Genomic DNA, 22,893 nt, shown 5'->3' on the forward strand with positions numbered 1-22,893 from the left:
ACATGGAGTACTGTGTCCAGTTTTGGGCACCGGTGCTCATGAAGGATATAATGGAACTAGAGAGAGTACAAAGGAGGGCAACAAAATTAATAAAGGGGATGGGAGAACTACAATACCCAGATAGATTAGCGAAATTAGGATTATTTAGTCTAGAAAAAAGACGACTGAGGGGCGATCTAATAACCATGTATAAGTATATAAGGGGACAATACAAATATCTCGCTGAGGATCTGTTTATACCAAGGAAGGTGACGGGCACAAGGGGGCATTCTTTGCGTCTGGAGGAGAGAAGGTTTTTCCACCAACATAGAAGAGGATTCTTTACTGTTAGGGCAGTGAGAATCTGGAATGGCTTGCCTGAGGAGGTGGTGATGGCGAACTCAGTCGAGGGGTTCAAGAGAGGCCTGGATGTCTTCCTGGAGCAGAACAATATTGTATCATACAATTATTAGGTTCTGTAGAAGGACGTAGATCTGGGGATTTATTATGATGGAATATAGGCTGAACTGGATGGACAAATGTCTTTTTTCGGCCTTACTAACTATGTTACTATGTTACTCAAACTTTCAGACGTCCTTACCCACACAATCAAAACTGAAAATAAAGTACATAGCAGCCAGAAAGGCCCAAACACACCCATAGACCAGCTATTTGGGGAGGGAGTGCTTCTGCCTCTCTCTGTATTTAAAGAACTAACGGGCCTCCCGAATTTTAATTTTATACAGTACTCCGCCCTCAAAGAATCTCTGAGAATAATGCAATACAACCCCGACACTACCCGAAATCTCACAACCTTCGAAACCAAATGCGCAAGAGTATCCAAACCACCGAAAACACTATCCACCCTATACCAAACTCTCCTGACTGAAGACCATTGCTTAAAAAGAGCATATATAACAAGCTGGGAAAAAGACTTAGGATATACTTTTAATAAATACCAGGTCCAACATATCTATAAAAATTCACATGGCCCCACGTGCTGCGTGAAAACACAAGAAAATTCCTTTAAAATAGTATCCAGGTGGTACACTTCACAAACCCAAATACGAATCTGGAAACCTGACACCTCTACCTCATGTTGGAGATGCAAAAAAGGAACAGGTGACTATTTTCACTTATGGTGGTCTTGCCCCATCCTACAACAATTTTGGTCTCTTGTGGAGACTACTATCCTGGATATCGTAGGTAAGAAATTGAAGCTGACACCGGAGTCTGTTCTTTTAAACCTACCCTTTTAACCCCAATCTACCTCGCCGCTCCTCTTCCTTAGCCTACAACATCATAGCGGCTGCTAAGCTACTGGTGCCGACACTCTGGAAATCAACAAAAATACCCACACTCCCACAATTATTATAAAAAGTTGACCAACTTTACAGAATAGCTGAATTAGCAGCCTCCGTGAATCATACGACCCCAACATTCAAAGAAACGTGGCACTCTTGGGTCCTCTATAGGTCTAACAAACATCTGATATCTGAAGACTCACCTAAAACAAAACCGACTGCAGAACAAGGTGCTATCCCCCCCTCCCCATCTTTATCCCTGAATTCTGATCCCTTCTTTTCTCCCTCCTTTTCTTCTCTAAATTCTTTCTCCTTTAATTGTGTTGTTTTTATTATTCGACGACCAAAATTATTAGACTGATCATAATTAATGTTTGATTGCAGGAATACCTTCCTACCTCTTAGAATAAAACAAGATTTATGTATCCTCCAATTGACAACTACTCATCATTCATATATTACAATTGTCTTACCTACATATAATCTGAGTAACCTCAAACCTCTATGTTTGTCCTAAGAGCTTATACTTGAAGTTTATCTACTGTCGTTCTATTAACTGTTTACTTTTTTGTATTTTATACATGTTTGTACATCTGTTCTTTAATGAAAATCAATAAAAAGAACATTGAAAAGAAAAAGATTGGGCCCTTCATAGCAGCACACCATCCGGGCGTCCTTCTTGGTCTCGGGGTATTAGATTACTGCTGCGCTTTGAGCTCTGTACCAAGGACACAAGGGGCGCCTGCGCATACAGGCGACGCTGGAGGTGTTACCTAGGAGACCATTCCTTCTGCACTGCAGCGCGTTCTGATACTCTCGGGCATGCGCGATCATGCCCTGGAACTTGAGCGGTGATGATGTATTGTAAAACTGTGCCTCCACGGGCGCTGGGGATCCGGCCTCATAAGCGTGCGGCTAGTCTGACTGGGGGGACTTCCCCATTCTAGCCGCTAACTGGATTGGTGCGTGTTTGCAATGGTGTCGCTGTACCACGTTGGTTACTATTTATCATGCGGCCGGGTATGTGCGCCTACGTAATAGCGTCGTTCTATCACCTAGGTTACTATTGTTCATGCGCAGTAGATACTTCCGGGACGCCAGGTAGCTGGGGCTCAGTGGTGTTGCTTGCTCCCTCGTGGGAAATTTCCGGCAGCTGTTTTCTGTTGCACAATTAGTTAGTACTATGTAAATCAGGCTGGTAGCCACCACACTATCATTACCCCTGATGAAGTCACTTATGTGACGATACGCGTTGGGTGGGCCACATGGGGGCTGATTCCCTAGCTACTTTGTTCTCCTCAGTGATCTGATCAACTATGGGCATGTCCATTGGGAGCTTATTCTGGTAATGTGTGCTCTGGTACGTTTTTTCTTATTGTTGGCCATTATGCTGATCTTGTTATATAACATGGGGACTCAGGTTATGGCAGGTTATACCTCTGGTATAGCTATTTGTACTGTTGCACTTTGTGATTTATATTAGAGATCAGTATATCAGTGGACTTATCTGCTTAGGGCAGTATTTGACTTTTGAGGAGAACTCTTTGGGGGACCTTCTTCCATGTGGATTATATATCTTCTTGGGTAATCTTTCTATGTTTTGTTTTTTAAATGTTTTTAAACTTGTATAGAGTGTGGTTTAAAGACTTGTAATAAATAAAAATTTGTTATATTTGGCGATCCCTGCATTTATGCATGTTTCTTTTTCTGTGTTTGCCATATCTGTATCTGACATGCAGCGGGTTGAGAGCATAGATGATCATAGATGGTGCCCTCTATCAAGTAGTTTTGCACATATTGGTCTTTGAGGTGGTTTTTTAACTACCATTTCCAGAGTGTTGGCACATCTCTATCTTGATATTTATATCGCTATATTGTTATTGTTGTCCATATTAGCTTGTGCAATGGATTTAGCGGCTAGGGAGGACGCTTGAGTCAGCAAGCACATGGCATTTTTTCAATGTCTGTTGATAGTGTAGGGCTACCTACAAGCACTCCAGATTTTCAGACAGTTTCTACAGAGATTACCAATCTGCGTAAAACGCTAACTCGGGTGTGGTGGAACGTGAGGAGTTTAGAAGAATATAAAAAAACAGGTTATGTGCCTAGAGGCCTACGAGTGCAGATTTTCCCAGCATGGGAAGCTGTGGGGGCCTTTAAGAAAACTTGGGAGACAGGGCTTTTGCGATGCTCAGGCATCCTAATGGACATGCTCATAGAACATGATCAGGCGCTTTTGATTAAGATAAAGGAGGAGATTAAAATTAGTGAGACTAAGCTTGAGGCATTTGACAAAGAAAGTTTGGTTGACCCCTTTTGCCTCAAGTTGAAGACGACGTTAGATCACTTTGAAAAGGAGATCTGTTGTGAATTCTGTGACAGAGCTCCCTCCTGTGGTCACAAGTGGTACTTCGGCTGATTCTCTCTGTGAGCTTCTGTTGGTGGAGGGAAGTGGTACTGCGGCTTCTGAGTTTCCTCCCTCAGGTGATCTGGTGAGGTCGTTAGGTGCTTCTCTACTTAACTCCACCTAATGCTTTGATCCTGGCTTCCTGTCAATGTTCCAGTGTTGGACTTGCTTTTCCCTGGATCATTCCTGTGGCCTGCTGCTCTGCATAGCTAAGTTCTTCTTTGCTATTTGTTTGCTATTTTTTCTGTCCAGCTTGTCTAATTTGTTGCTGGAAGCTCTGGGACGCAAAGGGTGTACCTCCGTGCCGTTAGTTCGGTACGGAGGGTCTTTTTGCCCCCTTTGCGTGGTTTCCTTTAGGGTTTTGTGTAGACCGCAAAGTTACCTTTTCTATCCTCGATCTGTTAAGAAAGTCGGGCCTCACTTTGCTGAATCTATTTCATCTCTACGTTTGTCTTTTCATCTTAACTCACAGTCATTATATGTGGGGGGCTGCCTTTTCCTTTGGGGTATTTCTCTGAGGCAAGGTAGGCTTATTTTCTATCTTCAGGCTAGTTAGTTTCTCAGGCTGTGCCAAGTTGCATAGGCAGAGTTAGGCGCAATCCACGGCTGCCTCTAGTGTTGTTTGGAGAGGATTAGGGATTGCGGTCTGCAGAGTTCCCACGTCTCAGAGCTCGTTCTATGATTTTGGGTTATTGTCAGATCACTGTATGTGCTCTGACCGCTATGTCCATTGTAGTACTGAATTGCCTTTCATAACAGAGATCATTAATAGGAAGAGGACTAAATTCTAAAGGGACAAGATGGATTTTAGTAGGGATCAGGCCTTTAAATGGGTACATCGTGGTAATAGACGCTACACTACCAATGCACAAAAAAACTCCAATGGTAATCCAACTGAGCAAGCACCTAGACATGAATTATCTTCTAGCGATTTTTTTGTCCTCGGACCTCAGCGACCTGGAGGGGGCCACAGGTGGCGCCGGAGGAGGAGACGTAAACCACGGGCCAAATCGGAAAAAAGGCAAGAATTACCGGAACTGGTCGCCCACTTACAGGAGGGAGACGAGACTCAACTGGAAACGATAATCTTGCCAGGTACGTCGACCGACTCCACAACTACAGAAGAATTACATATCATTAATCTATCAACGTATGTCTTGTCGGACCTAGAGAAATCGGTATTAAGGAAGGGCTTGTCCTTTTCTCCTACGAACCCTTTGGACAAATTTACACTGGTCAAGGACCTATATTTGTTTTGCCGTAAAATGACATTTAAATTATTATATCACAAACCTTCTGTAGTGGATTCCCTTCCGGAAAACGAGAGGCAGACTTTTCGAGATCTTCTTGAACTCCTACAAGAGAATGAGAGTGCAATAGATCGGACGAGATTCACTAGAAGATCTCCATCACAGGTGACACCATCTTTTTCACTCTTCCCGGCGGTGCAAATCTTTTTTGAAAGTGTATGTAAAGATATAGAGGGGGTAAAATTGGACACCTCGAGATATAATAATCTAAACATTGGGGGAAAAAAAGCCTTGAAGAGACTACGTAACAATAATGATTTCCTTATTCGGGAAGCAGATAAAGGAGGGAATGTTGTCCTTTGGCCTCATGAGATGTATATCACGGAAGTATTACGTCAACTCAATAATACTAATAACTATCACATTCTTCCCTCAGACCCTACCCAGGTGTTTAAAGGTAAATTGGATCATCTCATTAAAAGGGCAACTGGTGAAGGCATCCTGAATAAGAGAGAAGCGGACTTCCTTGTTACCCACCATTCTGTAGTCCCCACCTTCTATATCATGCCAAAAGTGCACAAGTCACTCACTATGCCCCCAGGAAGACCGATAGTATCCGGCATTGGTGGCATTATGGAAAGACCATACATCTATCTGGACCACTTTCTTCAGCCCTTGGCTCTCTCCCTTGATTCCTATATAAGGGACTCAGCACATCTGATGACACACCGAGGACCTCAGAATCCCACAGGGGACCCTATTAATTTGTCTTGACGTTGAATCTCTTTATACAAGTATAGCCCACAATTTAGGCATACAAGCGGTCTCTTTCTTTGTAGACAAACATCACGGCAATGGTGAGCATAATCTTTTTTGCTGGAACTTCTTCATTTTGTGCTTGATAAAAACTATTTCACCTTTGACAGGAAATACTATAGACAAATTTCCGGGACTGCTATGGGGGAGCGATGTGCGCCCTCATACGCAAACTTATTTTTGGGGTGGTGGGAGGAGATTGTGGTGTATGAGCATGAAATGTTCTCTCAAAAGGTCATCACATGGCGACGATATATAGACGATGTGCTATTTATGTGGAGAGGGTTGCTTTTGGAATGTGAGAAGTTTATTGAAGATCTCAACCACAATCTGCTTAATATCAAACTCACCTCAACTATTTCCCCATGTACTGTAGATTTCCTGGACATCAAGTTAACCGTGAAGGAAAATTGTGTCTCTTCTTGCCTTTATCGAAAATCGATGGCAACAAACAATCTTTTACACTACTCCAGCTTCCATCCGGTACACCTGAAGAATGGAATTCCAAAAGGTCAGTTTCTGAGGCTTCGCAGAAATTGTAGTTCACTAGATGATTTCCATAGACTGGCAGGAGACTTAACTACCCGTTTCACCAATAGGCAATACCCACGAAGAATTGTAGCAGGCGCATATCAAGAAGCCAGACAAAGAGAGAGAGTAAGCCTCTTTAATCAACAGGTGCATCAATCAGAACAATCTCTCTCCTTAATCACCACATACAATAACCAGTGGTCGGATGTATATAGGATACTTAATAAAAATTGGAACATTCTTCTATGCGAACCAAGACTTGTTCCACATATTACACCGACCCCCAAGGTTGTGGCAAGGAGAGCTACCAATCTTAAAGATCAACTGTGCCAGTCATTATCAACGCCCTAGAACTAATTTGGGCACAGGCACAAAGATTTTGGGCACGTATCCTTGTGGGGACTGTAGTGTGTGCCAGTTTATGGTTGCACGGGAGGAGATATCGATAGATACTTTACCGTATTCGATTAAGTCTGAATCTTATTTTAACTGCAGGTCAAGAAATCTGATTCATGTGATGATATGTGTTTGACCTAAACTGTATGTGGGCCAGACATCTCAACAATTGAGGAGAAGGTGTCAACAACACATTTCCAACATCAACATGGCAAAACAAGATCGTGAGAAAGGAAAGAAACTTACCTCGGTGGCGACACATTTTTTGGAGGTCCATGGTGGAAGCACGAGAGGTCTGAAAGTGACCATCAGAGGTGGCAATATCACTAACCAACTACTAAGATGTGAATCAAAATGGATTTACAGATTGCGGAGCCTTGCACCAAGAGGACTTAACGAAGAGCTCTTGTTTACGGGGTTCTACAAGCAACTATAAAATGTTCTTTGTTTCTCTCCCCACCGTTATACACTGTCATTATTTGCATTGATTATGCAAATGTGGGATGTTTTGGATATATGTGGAGGGGAGCCATGGGTTTAGCAACTTGTATTTTTCTATTTTATCCCTCCTCCCCGGTCTTTTTGTACCTAGTATAGGAGGGTGATACCTTCTTCTGTTGCGAAACCATATTCTACATTGGAAATATAAATAATAAATTTTAGTATGCGAATTGAGAGACTGGTTTATAGTCCATTTGCCTATGGTTTGATGTCCGGTTGACAGGCCCCTTTAGGAGGTTAATGATTTGGATGAGTATCTTCTTGTTGGAATGACCACTGTTGTGAATTCTGCTCTTGGTCTCCCTCCGGTGGTTGTAAGTGGCACTTTTGTGAGTTTTGCTCTTGGGCTCCCTCTTGTGGTTTCAAGTGGTATGGCTGCTCCTTGGATTTAGCTGTCAGCAGCTGCTTCCACTGATCGTCTTTTCTGCTCGGCTATTTATGCCTGGCTCTTTCTTCAGCCAGTGCCACTTGTAAATGGTTCCTGGTTGGATTCACATCTCTTTGGATTTCCCTGTTATCCTGACCAGTTCAGCAAAGCTAAGTTCTTGCTTGCTCTTTTCTGTCCACAGATTGTGGACTTATCCGTTTTGTGCTTTCTATGTTTGTCCAGCTTATCAGTATGAATTAATTCTGTCTTGCTGGAAGCTCTGGGAAGCAGATTTACCCTCCACACCTTTAGTCAGGTGTGGAGAATTTTTGTAAACTCTGCGTGGATTTTTGTAGTGCTTTATACTGGCCGCACAGTATTCCATCCTGTCCTATTTGTCAAGCTAGACTGGCCTCCTGTGCTCATCCTGGTTTCATTCTGTGTATGTCTTTTCCCTCTCCACTCACAGTCATTATTTGTGGGGGGCTAATCTATCCTTTGGGAATTTTCTCTGAGGCAAGATAGTTTTCCTGCTTCTCTCCTTAGGGGTAGTTAGCTTTTATGCTGTGACGAGGTGCCTAGGGAGAGTTAGGAGCATCCCACGGCTACTTCTAGTGTTGTGTTGAGCTTAGGGACTGCGGTCAGTATAGATACCACTTCCTTTAGAGCTCGTTCCATGTTGCTCCTAAACCACCGCATCATAACAGTACAAGTGGCCAAAAATGAATTAAATGCATCTCAAAAGAAGGAAAAGAAAGTTCTGAACCATTTTTTTTCTGTGCTCTGGTTTGTCTCTTTTTTCCTCTTGATATCTACGTGGTTCAGGATATATGCTCTGGCATGGATGTTCAGGGTTTGTTTTCTCGTGTGGATCAAGTTGCTGCAAGAGTAGAGAGTATCCAAGATTATGTTGTTCAAAATCCGGCTTTAGAGCCAAGAATTCCTACTCCTGATTTGTTTTTTGGGGACAGATCCAAGTTTTTGAACTTTAAAAATAACTGCAAATTGTTTTTTGCTTTGAAACCCCGTTCTTCTGGTGATCCCATTCAGCAAGTAAAAATCATCATATCCTTGCTGCGTGGTGACCCTCAAGCCTGGGCTTTTTCTCTTGAAACAGGGGATCCGGCATTATTGAATGTAGGCGCATTTTTTCAAGCGCTCGGATTATTGTAGGACGAACCTAATTCTGTGGATCATGCAGAAAAAACCCTGTTGGCCTTGTGTCAAGGTCAGGAAGCGGCAGAATTATACTGCCAGAAATTTAGAAAATCGTCTGTGCTCACTAAATGGAATGAGGAGGCTCTGGCTGCAATTTTCAGAAAAGGTCTTTCTGAAGCCCTTAAAGATGTTATGGTGTGCTTTTTTTTCCAGAAAGTTTTCGCCTGCGGAACGTAATTATGATGTCGGCAATCGGGAGTGGTTGGCTATGAAGTGGGCATTTGAGGAGTGGCGACATTGGCTTGAGGGAGCTAAGCACCGCGTTGTGGTCCTGACCGATCATAAGAATCTGATTTACCTCGAGTCGGCCAAGCGGCTGAATCCTAGACAGGCTCGGTGGTCCCTGTTTTTCTCCCGTTTTGATTTTGTGGTCTCGTATCTTCCGGGATCTAAGAATGTTAAGGCTGATGCCCTCTCTAGGAGTTTTTCACCTGATTCTCCTGGAGTCCTTGAGCCGGTTGGCATTCTTAAGGAAGGGGTGATTCTTTTTGCCATCTCCCCTGATTTGCAGCGGGTGCTTCAGGAATTTCAGGCTGATAGGCCTGACTGCTGTTCTGTGGGGAAGCTGTTTGTTCCTGATGGATGGACAAGTAAGGTGATTTCTGAGGTTCATTGTTCAGTGTTGGCTGGTCATCCTGGGATTTTTGGTACCAGAGATTTGGTTGCTAGGTCCTTTTGGTGGCCTTCCTTGTCGCGCGATGTCCGTGCTTTTGTGCAGTCCTGTGGGACTTGCGCCCGAGCCAAGCCTTGCTGTTCCCGCGCTAGTGGGTTGCTTTTGCCTTTGCCAGTCCCTGAGAGGCCATGGACGCATATTTCCATGGATTTTATTTCGGATCTTCCTGTTTCCCAGAAGATGTCTGTTATCTGGGTTGTTTGTGACCGGTTCTCTAAAATGGTCTATCTGGTACCTTTGCCTAAGTTGCCTTCCTCCTCAGATCTGGTTCCATTGTTTTTTCAGCATGTGGTTCGTTTGCATGGCATTCCGGAGAATATTGTCTCTGACAGAGGTTCTCAGTTTGTCTCTAGATTTTGGCGGGCCTTTTGTGCTAGGATGGGCATTGATTTGTCTTTTTCTTTGGCGTTTCATCCTCAGACTAATGGCCAAACTGAGCGAACTAATCAGACCTTGGAGACCTATTTGAGATGCTTTGTGTCTGCTGATCAGGATGATTGGGTGTCTTTCTTGCCGTTGGCCGAGTTTGCCCTTAATAATCGGGCTAGTTCGGCTACTTTGGTTTCACCTTTCTTTTGTAATTTTGGTTTTCATCCTCGTTTTTCTTCTGGGCAGGTTGAGCCTTCTGATTGTCCTGGTGTTGATTCTGTGGTGGACAGGCTGCAGATTTGGACTCATGTGGTGCACAATTTGACGTTGTCTCAGGAAAGGGCTCAACGTTTTGCTAACCGTCGGTGTGTTGGTCCCCGGCTTCGTGTGGGGGATTTGGTTTGGTTGTCTTCTCGTCATGTTCCTATGAAGGTTTTTACCCCTAAGTTTAAGCCTCGGTTTATTGGTCCTTATAAAATTTCTGAAATTATTAATCCGGTGTCTTTTCATTTGGCTCCTCCAGCCTCTTTTGCCATTCATAATGTTTTCCATAGATCTTTGTTGCGGAGATATGTGGTGCCCGTTGTTCCCTCGGTTGACCCTCCTGCCCCGGTGTTGGTTGAGGGAGAGTTGGAATATGAGGTTGAGAAGATTTTGGATTCTCGTTTTTCGAGGCGGAGGCTTCAGTATCTTGTCAAGTGGAAGGGTTATGGCCAGGAGGATAATTCTTGGGTTGTTGCCTCCGATGTCCATGCCACCGATTTGGTTCGTGCTTTTCACTTGGCTCGTCCTGATCGGCCTGGGGGCTCTGGTGAGGGTTCGGTGACTCCTCCTCAAGGGGGGGGGGTACTGTTGTGAATTCCGCTCTTGGGCTCCCTCCGGTGGTTGTAAGTGGCACTTTTGTGAGTTCTGCTTTTGGGCTCCCTCTTGTGGTTTCAAGTGGTATGGCTGCTCCTTGGATTTAGCTGTCAGCAGCTGCTTCCACTGATCGTCTTTTCTGCTCGGCTATTTATGCCTGGCTCTTTCTTCAGCCAGTGCCCCTTGTAAATGGTTCCTGGTAGGATTCACATCTCTTTGGATTTCCCTGTTATCCTGACCAGTTCAGCAAAGCTAAGTTCTTGCTTGCTCTTTTCTGTCCACAGATTGTGGACTTATCCGTTCTGTGCTTTCTATGTTTATCCAGCTTATCAGTATGAATTAATCCTGTCTTGCTGGAAGCTCTGGGAAGCAGATTTACCCTCCACACCTTTAGTCAGGTGTGGAGATTTTTTGTAAACTCTGCGTGGATTTTTGTAGTGTTTTATACTGACTGCACAGTATTCCATCCTGTCCTATTTATCAAGCTAGACTGCCCTCCTGTGCTCATCCTGGTTTCATTCTGTGTATGTATTTTCCCTCTCCACTCACAGTCATTATTTGTGGGGGGCTAATCTATCTTTTGGAAATTTTCTCTGAGGCAAGATAGTTTTCCTGCTTCTCTCTTTAGGGGTAGTTAGCTCTCAGGTTGTGACGAGGTGCCTAGGGAGAGTTAGGAGCATCCCACGGCTACTTCTAGTGTTGTGTTGAGCTTAGGGACTGCGGTCAGTATAGATACCACTTCCTTCAGAGCTCGTTCCATGTTGCTCCTAAACCACCGCATCATAACAGACCACCATATAAAATGAGAGGCAATAAGTCATCTCGTCTCTTCTGTGCGATTTATCATAACCTGAAAAGAGTATCCCCCTAGTAGGATGGGAAGGAGGTAGCCCTTGTTTGTTTAGGTGATGCGAGTTCACCCTTCTCCCTATAAGATCTGTATGGGATTATTCTATCTCCCTCGTTTGCCCACACTTGTTAGTGTGCAGGGATTGGAAGGGCCTATAGAAGCACTGTGGTACAGTGTCCAGCATACAAAGGTTGATGGGTAGTGACAGCAGTCTTCTCTTTTCCTTGTGTTTACAACATGACTCATATGCAGTGATGAGGGACATTAGGGGTCCCCCTTTAGTGCACCACTATAGAGTAACTTTACGTTCTGATGTAGGTACAACACATTAGTGTTAAAACTATATGGGGTTTGTATAACAGAAATACATATTGTCTTTCATCTTGGGACATTGTCTGGGAGATGCACTGTAAGATAGATGTGCGGTCACAGTGGCAACCTTATGGCAGTGAGAGACCTATGCACCTAATATTGGTAACGGGATACTCCTTTTAGTGACTGTATAGACATAGTTATTACCTCTGGGGCTTGGAGGAAGCGGTGATGGTGTGCCTGCTTGATTGGGCCCTTCATAGCAGCACACCATCCGGGCATCCTTCTTGGTCTCGGGGTATTAGATTACTGCTGCGCTTTGAGCTCTGTACCTAGGACACAAGGGGCGCCTGCGCATACAGGAGACGCTGGAGGTGTTACCTAGGAGACCATTCCTTCTGCACTGCGGCACGTTCTGATAATCTCGGGTATGCGCGATCATGCCCTGGAACTGGAGCGGTGGTGATGTATTGTAAAACTGTGCCTCCACGGGCGCTGGGGATCCGGCCTCGTAAGCGTGCGGCTAGCGGTGAGTCTGACTGGGGGGACTTCCCCATTCTAGCCGCTAACTGGATTGGTGCGTGTTTGCAATGGTGTCGCTGTACCACGTTGGTTACTATTTATCATGCAGCCAGGTATGTACGCCTACGTAATAGCGTCGCTCTATCACCTAGGTTACTATTGCTCATGCGCAGTAGATACTTCCGGGACGCCAGGTAGCTGGGGCTCAGTGGTGTTGCTTGCTCCCTCGTGGAAAATTTCCAGCAGCTGTTTTCTGTTGCACAATTAGTTAGCACTTTATAAATCAGGCTGGTAGCCACCACACTATCATTACCCCTGATGAAGTCACTTATGTGACGATACGCGTTGGGTGGGCCACATGGGGGCTGATTCCCTAGCTACTTTGTTCTCAGTGATCTGATCAACTATGGGCATGTCCATTGGGAGCTTATTCTGGTAATGTGTGCTCTGGTACGTTTTTTCTTATTGCTGGCCATTATGCTGATCTTGTTATATGCCATGGGGACTCAGGTTATGGCAGGTTATAACTCTGGTATAGCTATTTGTACTGTTGTACTTTGTGATTTATATTAGAGATCAGTATATCAGTGGACTTATCTGCTTAGGGCATTATTTGACTTTTGAGGAGAACTCTTTGGGGGACCTTCTTCCATGTGGATTATATATCTTCTTGGGTAATCTTTCTATGTTTTGTTTTTTAAATGTTTTTAAACTTGTATAGAGTGTGGTTTAAAGACTTGTAATAAATAAAAATTTGTTATATTTGGCGATCCCTGCGTTTATGCATGTTTCTTTTTCTGTTTGCCATATCTGTATCTGACATGCAGCGGGTTGAGCGCATAGATGATCATAGATGGTGCCCTCTATCAAGTAGTTTTGCACAATCATGTGACAGCCTGTTAACATGGTGTAACCGGCGGTCACGTGATTGTGACATCTTGGCAGGTCCTATTCAGAGAAAGAATACCTCTCCAGGCCGGTGTGTGGTAGCTCCAGCAGCTCACCCGGGACACAGGAGGAGCTGCACACCGGAGGAGGCGGCGGCAGAGGAGCGTGGCCGGCGGAGGTGCGGGGGCCTCGGGGCAGCACAGGGGGAGGGTGGGGGAGGAGAGAGGGAGCAGCGGGGTCGCTTCGGGTGTGTTTCGCCAGCGCGGGGGGGGTAAAGTGACAGGAGCCCCCCCATCGTCCGAATGGTATCGGCGGCTCCTAAGCAGCGGCTCCTAAGTGGCGACAGATGTGACGTCACAAAAATAAATGGGATATACAGACGGAAGTTCACATCCGTGATTATTATATAGGACATATATATATATATATATATATACAATATAAAGAAAAAAAAAAAAAAAACAACCAGCACTCCCAATGTGAACACATGCAAGCTGCAAGCTGTATCATATAGATATAAAGAAACAGCAGCACATGTATATGAATCTAGGCCATGTGAAAACACAGACAAATATTATGAAAAAATATTTTTGAGTAGTATGATTCATATCGAATATTTGTCTGTGTTTTCACATGGCCTAGATTCATATACATGTGCTGCTGTTCCTTTATAGCTATATGATACAGCTTGCATGTGTTCACATTGGGAGTGCTGGTTGTTTTTTTTTTTTTTTTTCTTTGTTTAGTGTATGGATGTGGCTGCATCCAGACTGATCTTGCACTCCTCCCATTGACTTTGCAGGTGGCGGTAATCATCTCTACTTGCCCATAAATTGTAGGTTTAGCCCAGAGTGACATGTTTGTCCTAAGTTGTAGGCTGGTGGCCCAAGAATGGCATGTACAGTAGAGTAGGACCCATCAGAGGGAGATCACCTTGCCGTGGTTGATGGGCACACATGAATTGGCCAATTTATGCGCTAAGAATCTTCATTTTATCTATAACTGTAAGTTTTATGAAAAAAAAATTTAAAAAATTTTTTTTATGAAAAAATATTTTTGAGTAGTATGATTCTTATCGAATATTTGTCTGTGTTTTCACATGGCCTAGATTCATATACATGTGCTGCTGTTTCTTTATATCTATATATATATACAATATATATATATATATATATATATATATATATATATATATACACACTTGAGTATAAGTAGAGGCCCCAAATGTAACCACAAAAAAGTGGTAAAACTTGTTGACTTGAGTATAAGTTGGGAGTGGGAATTGGGCTCCTGGGGGGTCTGTCTGCTGCTCGATGTAGCCAGCTGCAGCCCCCGGACAAGTCCTCCCTGTAGCCAGCAGGTCCCCTCTTTAGCCAGCAGCAGGTCCCCCCCTTAGCCAGCAGTGCTCCCCATTAGACAGCAGTGTCCCCCATAGCTAGCAATGTTCCCCATCGGTGTTAAAGTTTTTGGCTATACAGCCTTCATAACACACTTTCACAAGTAGGAACCAAACGACCCATGCCATCTGCCTTCTCCAAGTGAGCGCCTCGGCTGGCTAGCAACTCATGATAGATAGATATATATCCAATTGAAATACATTTGATGGCATGTTGCTTGACATGAAAGTAGTCATACATGCAGAAGTAGATTACTACTTGATGGTCATTGAATATAAAAAATGAAAACGATTTACTCATTTTAAAAAATTAGTGTTTGTTATTGAAGTCACATTGAATTAGTTGAAGTATAACTGATCATTGGTTAAATATTCATCTTTCATAGGACTCTTGGAATCTGGAAGACCGCTATCAACCATCCTTGATTTAGTTCGAGATAGTTGTCTTAAAAGTGAGCATTTCCAGCGAATTCATCTTCTGACTAAAATGGACATGCGCAATATAACTACAGAGTTCAATCTGAAAAAGGATCGTCTCCACCAAAATGATGCCATCAGTCTTGAGATCTGGGTGAACTCATTTTTAGAGGGTAACATGGACTATCACCCAGTCGTCTTCTACAAAAGGCAGGAGGAGTCAGATAAGACGGTGGTGGGATCTCCACATTTAAATGATGAAGATTTTTTACTTGTCATCATGACACCGTATCAAAAGAAAATATTTTTAGAATTTGTGAGTGACATTATTTGTGTGGATGGCACTCACGGAACGAATGGATATGATTTCCAGTTACTAACAATATTAACTGTAGATGAGTATGCTTCAGGATACCCTATCGCTTTTTGTTTCACAAACAGGAAGGATACAATTGCATATAAAAGATTTTTCCTTGCAGTTAAAATGGCTAATTCGATGCCAGTAAATTATGTCTGCAACATATTTATGAGTGATGATGAGCCCGCATTTCTCAATGCCTGGGAGGAAGTGATGGGTCCTGTAAAGCATCGCCTGCTTTGCAGTTGGCACGTAGACAGAAACTGGCAATCCAATGTCCATTCCAAAATAAAGTGTCACAGTAAAGGAGTGATGGCATACAAGGTATTCCATTTATTGCAAAAAGAATGTAATGAAACTTCCTTCCTCCAAAAATTACAGCTTTTTCTCCAAGAATTAGGTGAAGATGAAGATACCCAAGAGTTCACTAGATATTTTCGTGCAGTTTATGCTAAGCGACCTGAAACTTGGGCATATTGCTATAGGAAGGGCCTTAGAATAAATACAAACATGTATCTCGAATCCTTTCACAGAGTGTTTAAACACATGTATTTGGAGGGTAAAAAAATAAAACGGCTGGATAAGTGTGTGTCGGCACTAATGAAATTTACAAGGCACAAAATGTTTGAAAGATTGATTCGAAAAAAAAAAAAAAAGACGCCTTCTCATCGACTTACTCAAATGCAAAATTCACACATAGAGAGCTTGGCAATTAGCAACAGTATGATTGTAGTACATTCAAAGAACGCAGTCTTTGAGGTGCAGGCCTCAGATTTAAAACATAGCTATGTTGTGACCAAAGAAGAGGTGACAAGAGTGCAGCCTTAAAAATGTCTGCTCTTTAACCTGTTCTCTTTGCCAGATCTGCGTCCACATGTACACCTGTACTTGTGTGGATCACTTAATAAAAGGAAACATTTGCAAACATATTCATGCAGTTGTGCGGCTGGGTTTAACAGAGGACCCCAAAACGCTTACCAGCACCCATGCAGAGACCACAGAAGCCGATGAGTTAATGGCAGATATTTTAAAGTTTAACGTGCCTCTTGATTATTGTACTTCTTCACAGAGGCAATCTTTGATTAGTAGCTCTGAGGTTCTGACCAGTTGCTTTAGAGTTAATGAGATGTCCGCAGACACCATTAAAGCTGCTCAAAAAGACATTGGTAATCTATTATCAAAATATAGCAATGATGACTTAACTGTAAGGATGAAAAATAGGGAGCCAGCAAACAAACAAGGCTTTTCTCTACAAAAAAAGAGAAAGGAAAATCTGAAGACATGTCCCAAACCAAGTGCCAATGAAAAAGACAATTTGTGGCTGAATTTGGGTAAGGGTGAGGCTGAAAACATCCACACTGAATTTGATCACACATATTGTAAATAGTTCACAGGCCATTATTTGCAACTATTTGTTGGTTTCTTCATTACATCAGTTAATGATGTCAATAAATGTACAAATGTTTGTCATGAAATATTGTAGTTTGCCTTGCTTTTCATTCTCATGTTTGGTTCAGAGCTGGTTTTTATGATTTCGATCACGAAACTTCAGTGTTGGCCAGAATGCGGAGGCAGGCCGATGTCAATGTGCCTCATACAGAATATACTGATATGCCAATCTAATAGGGAATGCGAATGCCGAATGGTTCGCTTTTAGACACAGAAGCAAAGGTATACAGAAAAGCACTGCATAGAATCCAACGTCACACATTATGACATGCTACTATCGTCGGCATTGATAGAGAACGAGTGGTCACCTGCTCGTTGCCTCGCAACTCCTATGCTAGTGCCATGTCATCATTGGGCCTAGCGTGGTCAGGAGGCAGAGAATGAAGGTTAGCCACACCTGCAGTATGCGGGAATGGACGGAGATAGTGTCGAGAGTTATGTATACTTCGGCGGGCAGCAGTTGTGAGAGCAGGAACTGGACAGTACAGCTGATGGTAAGTATGACTTCCCTCCCCCGCACCACTGCTTTCCAGCCTCCATGGATGGATGGATGCATCACTATTGCAATGTGTTTGCAAAACTGATTGCAAACGGATTTCCATAGAGGGCCATTCTGTACAAATACATAAGAAGCAATTCCGCTTTCAAACTGAATTGTGACTCGGTCATCAAAGCACAAGAGTTTACAGTTTTGATGACTGAGGAAAAAAACTACAGTTTTTTTTTTTAATGACACTCAGTTTCCAAACTGAGTGTGATACGCTCCCTATACTTTAACATGGAATGCGAATTCGAGTGTTTGCATACAAAATAGGTATGCTAAATCAGAAAGTAACACGCTCATGTGTCATGGAGCCTAATAGGATTTGTTATTCACAGAAAATAAATGCAATTACACAGGTTAGGGCCCGTTCACACTTGCACCCAGTTCCGTCAGGAGGCGATCCACAATGGATCTGACTTCCTGATGATCCCGGGCGAGGCTGGCGGGATGCCGTCATTCTGTCAGCCTTTAGCATTGAAGCAAACGGGCGGTTTTTGCTGCTCGCAGTCATCCGCTCGCTTCAGTCTTGCCGCTATCCACTACATTGAAGCAGAACGAAAAATAGAACATGGTCCGATCCATTGCAGATGGCCTCCTGACGGACCTGGACGCAGGTGTGAACAGGCCCTTACATGACACTGGTTTATTTCCTTTGGGTTAACGACAGAAAAAATAAAATTATGTCCTATTTGCCATTTTAACTCGTTCTATACTAGGCCTATTTGGACCCAAATTACTATGCCATTTTTTGCAATGACCTGTGTTAATTACTTTGGAATGCTGTCACCTATCCGCGCCATTCTGAGATAGTTTTTTCGTGACATATAGTACTTCAAGTCAGTGCTAAATGGGGGTCAATATATTTAATCATTTGATATTACAGAATATTTGACTTTTTTTTTTAAATAGCATTTTTTACTTTCAAAAATGTTTTGGTGGGGTGGTGGGTGTGTAATAGTTTATTGGGAAGTGAGGGGGACTTGGAAGGGGGAAGGAGTCAATTAGTGTTAACTTGTTTTGAAAAAGAAAAAAAGTGTTTTTACTTATTTTTATGCATAACACACTGGGTTTGTGAGGGCCACAAGACCCCAGCGTGTCACACAGAGCTGCTGCAGCGTGCAGCAGCACTTGTCTCTGCTGATCATGGCACAATGGATTTAAAACCCATTGTACTATGACAGGCAGCACTGCTCAGAGCAAAAGTAGTCCTTTAACCCTCTATGCTCATCAGGGCTGTGCACGCTGCATCAGCGCACTCAGCCCTGGATCTCCCCTGTGGGACAGCTGAGAATGACTCAGGCGCTCCAGAGGGCTTCCCCCGGGAACCGATGACGCTTCAACAGCGTCACTAGGCTGCGATTGGCTCCCCAGAAAAGGGAGCCAATTGGAGTGCTGCTGGGGACAGCAATTGGGATACCGGCAGGCCGAGGCAGGAGCCTAAGGCTGGGTTCACATTGCGCTAGGTGAGTCCGTCTAACGGACACGTTTTTAAGTAATGAAAACAATATAACGCACATACTAACGCGCCCATAGACTTGCATTGTCTGACGCATCGTGACGCATGCCAAAATTGGCACGCGTTTGTCACATAACGTTTTTTTCTGACGGACCTTGGAACGCGGCTTGCTGCATTTTCGGGTCCGGCCAAGCTAACGCAATACTAACGGAAGCGTTAATTCTGCCATAGAAGGCTATGGCAAACGCAGCCAGACGCAAGTCATGAAAAATTTCGAAATAGAACCGTACATTTTAATAGCGTTTGAGGGTGGTCCATGTGGTCATGTGACAGGAAATATGATTTCGGCCATTAATCCCTTGCACACAGTTTTCCTGAGGCCTGCTGCACGTGAGAGAGGAAGTGTCTTGCAGCAAGAGATCACAGGAAATGTAAGTACATTTCTATATATTATATATCTCTGTATACATCATGGGAGTCTGTATTGTCCGTCAGATGTGTGTGTACTAAAAATGTATTGTTTTGTTGCACGCAGATGTCGGATAGTGATGACAGCAGCAGCAGCAGGGTGTCTGCAGTGTTCTCCTCCCAATCGGTAGGCTTGCACTTTTAAAAACCACAATAATGTTGTGTGAAACTCCAGTGTATTGAGCTAAGCACGTGTATAATCATGTTTTTATTGCAAATAGGAGTCTTTGGAGCCCGAGGCTGCTAGCCCCCCCCCCCCCCAAAAAAAAAAAAAAACAGGCAAAACCCACAAAGGTACATGGCACACATTTTTAGTTTTGCAGGCATAAATTTATTTATCCAAGAAATGTAATTTTTTTTTCTTCCTTTTAAATACACAATAGGTTGTAGCACACGGAGGACAAAAGCGAAAGAAGGTTCCTCGCCGTCTGTTGTCGCCACAACTGCAGAGGTAAATATAAAACTAGAAATTTTGTATCCAATATTTATCTACAATCTATCTATTCACTTTCTATCTACTATATCTATAAACTATCTATCCACTATCTATCTCGCTCTCTCTATCTATCGCTCTATGTATCTATATATCTATGTATCTATCTATCTATCTCTGTATCTATCAGTCTAGCCATCAAGTGAAATTGAACCTTTCAACATAACGTTTTGTGTTTACATAGTCCAAGTCAGCGACCAAAAAAAAAAGGATTGTGGTTAACGAAGAGCCGTTGACCATTCACAACGAGACACTGATCAACCTTGTGGAAGCCAACCCCTCCATATGGGACCAAAGCGACAGCTCCCACCATGACATCGTGAAGAACCGCAAGTTGTGGGATCAAATTATATGTCACTTCGATCCCCGATACATGGAGAAGTCGTCAACCTCAAAGAAAAAAATTGGTAAATATTGGTTAAATTACAAAATGTCAAGAATGCAAACAAACAGCTTTTTAAAAAAAAAATGCTAAAAATCTTAACAAAACACCCAAAATTTAACTTTTTCTCTCCTATCTATCTACCTATCCACTTGTTGTCTACTATCTATCTCTCAACTATCTATACACTATTTCTAAACTATTTCTCTATCATCTATCTAATAACTACTATCTATCAACTATCTATCTACTATCTATATATCAACTATCTTAACTAACGATCCATAATTTTTAAACTATCTATATATCTATGAACTATCTATCTACTATTTATATATTTTTTTATCTTTTTTTAAAATTTAAAGCCGATGCGGTCCATACCCGTTGGAAATCGATAAGGGATCGCTTTGTCCGTGACTACCGCAACAGTCAAAATGCACCAAGCGGATCAGGTGGCAAACGGGTGACCCCGTGTGTGCATTACGATCAATTGCTCTTTCTGCAAAAAACAGTGTCTCAGCGCTCATAAGTACAAAAAGGTTTGTGTGCGAGACAAAATAGTTTAAAGAAAAAAAATTAAATTTTTTTTTTGCGTTACAGCACGATATGCAGTACCACTGCGCCTAGACAGGCAGAGGAACTAGAGCCATCTCCACTAGAACCAAGCCAGCAGACGGGCACTGAAGATGTGTCTGGCATCAGCGAGCCACGATCTGTGGAGAGAAGCACTTTTGCTTTTGGTGTGAGTGCCCGGTTGCAATCACAGCGTGGACGTAAGCGAGCATCACAAAAAGATGAAGCTGATGCCATTATTGTTGATGGACTCCAACGGGTTGAGGACATGTGTCGCAGTGAACTCAAAGACCTGAGGCGGGAAATTACCGACTTGCAATCCCGCGAGTCTGTATATTCTGCAAATGAGTGGAAGCTCCTTTTTTGTCCTATGTGCTTGTAGCTCAAAATATCCCGGCACACAGAAACCTTATGTTTAGGCAAAGACTGAATGACCTTCTTGAGGAATTTGTGGGCCCCCAGGAACCCGCTCCATCGAGAACAAGAAGCATGGACATGCCGGCCTACAACCCTCAATATAGAGGCCGGGGTGAAACGAGCATGGAACATCAGAGACAAACTAGCAGTCCATCATACAGTTGGGCAGACAATACGCCCGCGCAATACCAAAGTCTATAGTACTGTTCACTGTCCCCAGCCAGGTGCAATTACTGCGTTTCAAGTTTTGTTGGTTAATTTTTTTTTTTGCACCCAATTTCGTGTGTGGTTTTTTACATCCCTATGGCATATCATATGTTAAACATGTCTAGCAACAGTTTATTCGTACAAATTCCTAAACATTTAGTAAACTGTTTCAAATTTAAGATTCTTCAATTACTTTAACACAACATAATAACATGAATGTAACTTTTTACACGACATAAGGTTGTGGGAAATGAAACAAACAAAAAAAGCCCCACACATTTCAGCAAAACATTAGGACACAACTTCAGACTTTAAATAATTTTCACACGTGTCTGTCTTGCCATGCAACATGGCCTTCATGTGTGAAGTAATGTGCAAATTGATCACGAATCCTCATCATTTGAGCTGTAGACCGAACAGCAGTCGATTCAATGCTAATGAGGTTCGACTCACATTCATCGGGGTCAACCACCTGGGGTTCATGTCTGGCAACAAAATTGTGCAGACATATGCATGCCTTCACTACACGGTCCACATTTTCAGGTTGCAGTTGCATGCAAGTTAGTAAAATTCGGCATTTTAATGTCAAAATCCCAAAGGCACACTCCACATGACGTCTTGCAGGGCTCAAGCGATAATTAAAAATGCGCCTGGTGGAGTTTAGACTACGGCTTGAGGAGATTTTGTCCGAGTTGGAACGCCTCATCACCAACTAAAGCATAGGGCAAACTTGGGTCTTCGGTCCCCAGTAGAGGTCGTGATGAGGGTATGTTAAAATTGTTGCTGTACAAACATCTCCCCATGTTGGAGTCTCTGAAGACTCTGGAATCGTTAGTCCGGCCATACGCACCAATATCCACAGCAACAAAACGGTACCTGGCATCCGCAATCGCCATCAATACTATGGAAAAGTATTTCTTATAGTTATAGTAGAGGGATCCACTATGCGCAGGTTTTTGAATCCGAATGTGCTTGCCATCCACGGCACCAATACAATTGGTGAAATTAGCCACATCCTCGAACTGTTGGGAAATCGCTAGCCACATTTCTGATGTCGGTGTTGGTAGCACAAGTGGTTGCAAGTTGTTCCAAATGGCATCACAAGTTTCCCGAACCAGTTGGTAAATTGTTGACTTCCCAAGTCTAAATTGGTAATGCAGTAACGCAAAAGATTCTCCGGTAGCCAGATATCTGTCGGCATTCAAAAAGAAAAATTGTTTAGGATTTTAAAGGACAACTAAAAGGCTAGTTACAATGGATTATACAATTGCCTAAATGAACATAATTATGCCCCACGATACCTAGATCTAGTCTTTGTCAATAGAATGATAAAAAAAAATGTATAATTACCTCACAGTCACTACTAAACGTTGCTCCGCACAGATGCTTCACGGAAAGTGCTGCGATGATGATGTATCTCATCCTTCACATGTGAGAGCAGAACATCAAAGGTCTCAATGGACATCCGTAGATAGCGTTGGAATTTGAAGGG

This window comes from Ranitomeya imitator, chromosome 1 (genome assembly GCF_032444005.1).
Source record: "Ranitomeya imitator isolate aRanImi1 chromosome 1, aRanImi1.pri, whole genome shotgun sequence".
NCBI classification, from domain to species: domain Eukaryota; kingdom Metazoa; phylum Chordata; class Amphibia; order Anura; family Dendrobatidae; genus Ranitomeya; species Ranitomeya imitator.